Source organism: Thalia democratica, chromosome 9, assembly GCF_965202585.1.
Source record: "Thalia democratica chromosome 9, ktThaDemo2.hap1.1, whole genome shotgun sequence".
NCBI classification, from domain to species: domain Eukaryota; kingdom Metazoa; phylum Chordata; class Thaliacea; order Salpida; family Salpidae; genus Thalia; species Thalia democratica.
This window is the reverse complement of record NC_139173.1, coordinates 27,378,547-27,383,812: the sequence shown is the minus strand read 5'-3', so window position 1 is coordinate 27,383,812 and position 5,266 is coordinate 27,378,547.

Sequence of the window (5,266 nt, the reverse complement as noted above, 5' to 3'; positions counted from 1 at the left end):
GAGAGGTATACATTTTCATTTTTTAAACATTGCTTTTTAGACAAACTAAGTTAATTTTTATGCACTAATATATACAGTTACTGTTTATTTAATACAAACTAAATCTAGGGATGGTAAATTTATAAGGTTTGTATATTGTTAATCAAAGTAGTTCAAATTTAAGCAAATAAGCAACTAAACATTGCCACACACTTACACTATGACTATCTGTAGACTTCAAATCTCAAGTCAATTTAGTCATTTTTTCAGTTTTTATTTAAAATAAATATTTGTATACTAAAATATTAGACTAGTTTTTGGTCATTTAGTCTGGCGTTTTAGCTTGAGTGGTAAATTAAATTTATGATGTATGTTTTATTCAATTTACAGTGTTGGTTTGAATTATAATATATGTTAAACTTTAAGACTTGCAGCTGATAAAATTTAAAATGTTATTTATTTAATTATATACATACAGGTGTGAACAATTAGTGTTGCTAAAAAACTTTAATCTCGGAAAAGCTTGGAATTTTAAAATTTTTTGCATAATAATTCTAAAAAAGAACCTTGAATTTGAGAATTTGTGAAAAAAACTGGAATTTTAAACAATTTTTACGTGTAAGAAATGAAATTTCGATTTGAAACAAAAAAGTTACTAAATAGATACTTTTTTTTAAACACACTAAAAGTAGCTTAACAGTATCTATTTAGTATTGCTATATTACTAAAGACAGTTTTTTTATTACATGTAATTGAATTTTATTCCAAAAAAAGAAGTAGAAAATTATACTTTTAAAAACTTTATGTAATTGCATTGCATTTTTGCTTTTAAAACGCCTTCACCTATTGTTGTGCATTGGAACTAAACCTAGAATTTTTTTTTTGAAATCAAAGTCAGTAAAACTCCTCTAATAAAATCTGTCAGATGAGCAATGTTTGTTGTACCTGTTCTCTTATCTTAACAGATTGATTAAAGTTCTGATTTGATTTATGCTGCTTTATAATCTTCAGAAATTTACTAAACACGACTTATTTTTGTCATTGAAAAAAAAAAACAAAAATGTTGTACTACCACCAACATAAATTCTTAAAAAAATTCTAAACGGTATCTTCTTTTTAGTAATTAATTTTGCTACTTTATAACTTGCCTTAACAGTTTTTCTGATCAGTCTGTAGTTACTCTGAATATAATAATTTGCTTTGTTGAAACTGACTATAGCTATTTGTTTTTTTTTTGTTTCTCGCAATAGCTCCTAACTAACGTTTTTTAAATTTTATAGCTCGTCTTATATTTCACATTTACTCTTTAAATACAACATTTTTATTGCAGATAAAGAAATGCTACAATGTTAAATAAAAATTAAGTTTTTCTACTTTATTAATAGCTTCATAAATTTTTAAATTTTGTTTAAAATATTTAAGAAACGTAATTGTCCATTTAAGCTGACTTATGACATTATTTTTGCTATATATTTAATTCACTGTTAATAAACTTCGTTATTTCTTTATTTTGTGACTTTATTTTAAAAAGGGTTGCCAAACATACAGTCTAGTTTAAAAATTTCGACAAATTCAAACTAGGTTAAACCTGTTTGAGAAATTTAAAAGAAACTCAGGTAAACTTTAATTTCAAACACTTTATATAAATCTTCGAATTCTTAGAACATTTTTTATGACTTTAGTATAGTTTACTAATTGTAATTTTTTTTGGTCTACTTATACATTGTGTACTTTTAATACTGATGACATTTTAGTTGGGTATCTGAGTTTGATTAGTTGCAAGTTTTTGCACTTTTTAAAAAGTTGAAACCATGTTAAAAGCTGATTAATTACTAATAAGGTACTTTATTAGAGTATTCGAGCATTAATTATGTTAAAAAAGTACACAGTTGATTAAGACTTAACTATAATTGTCAATGTAGATGTTACTCCAAAAAATATTTATAAATAAAATAGGCATTCTATGTTTAGCTAAATATCATTAGAATTAATAAAGTGAACAAAAGTAAAACTTTATTTAATGTGACTAAAACCAAAATATTATTCAAATGTCACTAAAACTAAAACTGCAGCCCGCGAAGATATTGGAAACTTGAAATTTGGCCTGCGAGCACCAACTGCCTGCCGACCCCTGCTCTTGGCTAACTATTAAATATATTTTACCTGAGAACCACTCTAAGAAAGTAATTTACAGTAATCCATACAAATTATTAAACTTATTTTGTTATTGTTTATGTTAAACGACGCTGTTGTGTTCTGGCAAGGTTTTTATAAATTTAAATTATTTGCCAATTTTGTTTGCCTACTTTTTAAATAAACCTATATAAAATAGATTTTTTATCAAAAACCTCAAGCAGGGTCTTTATGTTGGAAATTAAAAAAATTAACAGTCTGACTATTTTCAAAATTCAATTTTTATTCCAATTTTGTGCCACGGATAAAAAATATTTTTCAGCTGAGTAAATGTATAAGTACAATGGTAAACAGTTTATGCCTTGCAAAAATTAATGAGCTTTTCTACTGTACATTCTCTACTGTACATATGTTATAAAAAATTAAGAGTAAGATTTTCAGGTATTTTATATTTCAATATTTTAACTTGATGAAACAGTTTTTTTTTCTAAACTTTAGAATACATTTTAAAGTTTACAATTGTCAAGTTTGTCGCAAACTACTAAATGTTGGTTATATACAAAAAAAAGACTTTGCCAACTAGTTGCTAGGAGTTCTTATTTTTTTAGTTTGACAAAAATCTTACTAGTAATTAAATTTTAGAGTTTTCTCCATTTTTAAGCTGTCTTTTCTTAAAATTTTAAGTAAATAAGTAAAGTATTAATTTTGAAATACACCCAAAAAAGTACTTAGTTAATTTTTTTTAAATAAGAACTTATAAATGTCTTATTTTTCGATAAACAAGTTAGTAACAATCAAAACAAACAGTTAAGACAAATATGTATTTTAGTATAAGCCGTATTTCAAGCTTTGAATCATTTTTGTGTTAATTTTTTTTAACATAATTTATTAACGATAAAAAAACGCTCAAAATATTTGGTCCTAAGACCTGGTGCACGAAAAACCTTACGGTTATCGAGTCGCACACCACGGATACCTTTTAATGTCTTGTCCAGGACCAATTCAGTCAAACCTACTAAACATAATGCAACTAAAAATACTTTTAACTATTCACTTTTTCATGTATTTTAATTTAAAGGAAATTCTTTCATTCTGAACACAGTAGTCTCCTACTTAAGTTGAGGATAGTACAAAAAAACGAACTCAACACAATCCTGAACCTTACACATTTAAAACAAAATTTCTGCAATCACTTTTGTTTTGTAAGACGTTTTAATTTGTTTTAGACTTTTTTTATGATAACCTTATACTTTTTTGTTTGTTTCACTAGGTTATGGTGATTTCGAAATGATAAAAAAGTTAACTTTGTAAAGTTGAAACAGTTTGTTCACAAAAAAGTTAATCTGTATTGAGTAAAGCAGAGATTCTGTTATGTATCGGTATAATCTATTCAATAAAGGAGATATTTTAATTAAAAGATAAGTTTCTAGTTTATTATTTTTGCACTGATTATAATATTCTATGTTAATCTATATGCGTAGTTTATAACTAAAGTAGGTAAATACTAGTATATCAAGTATGGGATCAAGTATGCCAATAGGGTCCATAGCATTTTTTTATCACTACAAATGTTATTGATCTATTTGACAAAATAACCTCTAACAAAGACGCACTTAACAGAAGATTTCTCCAAATTAGCTTTAACAAACCATAACATCCAAACATTTCTTTTTTTAACTTTTACAACCAAAATGATATACTTCACCTCCTACTTAAATATGTTGCAAACAAATACCCTTTAAATTTTAATTTTAATCTTGATGCCAAAGAACGAAAAAGTAATGTCATAAAAACAACTTTAGAAACAATTTTACTTATTGTGCACTAGTTTGCTGTAAGTAAACTGGATGAAAATTTTGGTAAGGAAGAAGCATCTGAAATTTCCCCAGAAGGTTTTGAATAAGGTTTTGATGATGAGAGTTTAGTTTCAATTTTAGACAGTTATGAATTGAAGGAGAAGGATATTGAATGTGATGTATCAAAAGACAATGAAAAAGTCAAGATAAATTAAATCAGAAAAAGACAACCACCAAATTTGGTTAAAAAGAATTTTGCAAGTAAAAAAATTAAGTTTGAATGATGCATTGTGTACTCATTGTATTACTTGGAAGTATTTTAACTGTTCTATGTAGAAATTTGTTATTTTAAGTTTTGTTGTTGAAGTTATACCATGCTAAATTGTTTAGTTTAAGTTAGGAAAAATAGTAGTTTAAGTTTTAGAAAAATACAATAATTTTAGTTTTTTTTTCATATTTTTATTAGCAGCTGTAGAAGATTTAGTAAGAGATTATATTTTAAAATGTGTTGTTTCATTATAGATGCCTTATTTAAAATTAGCCATTGAAAAAGCTGACCAGTGAGATACCCAGGTTTCATAGTTGGTTATTTTTTAATCTAAGGCAGGGTGGTCACATCACCTGGAATTTGAAGATTTAGGCAAAAATAAAACCTTAAAAAACCTGGAATTTATTAATTTTCACATGTTCATTTAACAAAGTTCGATTTGACTGAAAAAATTTATCATAAAAATATAGATTTTTGTAATCATCAAAACGTCTTTTATTTAAAATCATATTTAAAATAGCTTTATATCTTTTCAATGTTTTTATATTATTTGACATAGTTTCTTACCTTAAACTTGACTTTAAACTAAAAATAGACCCAAAAATAGGTACTTTTAAAAACCTGGAAGAAATTTGAAAACTCTGGAAAAAAAAGTGAAAAAACGAGTGGCAATCCTGTTAAGATTAAAAGTATGTTCATTACACACATAATAGACTTAATTTCTTGTTTTAGTTGAATATATATTTTTTTTGGCAAGGCATAAAAAGTCTAATAGCAATTTTTTGTTAGTCAGATAATATTTTTCTCTCTTTTAGTTTTATTTTTTTGAATACAAGTTTTTCTGAAAGAAAAGTTAAAATATGTCCAGCTCACAATTTCCTATTTTGTGATAAACAATATGTTAAATTTAAAAAGCTGTAGGAGTTAAAGTAGAAAAAGTTGGAGATATTGGATGGAGACATATAGAGGATGTGGGTAGTGTGGTAGTGGATCACTACCAATCGTATTTGCAACGAAGTGGTGATATACAAACACTGAATGTGACTTCTACAGGTTTAAAAATGATATGTTTTGTTATGAGAAGTTTGTT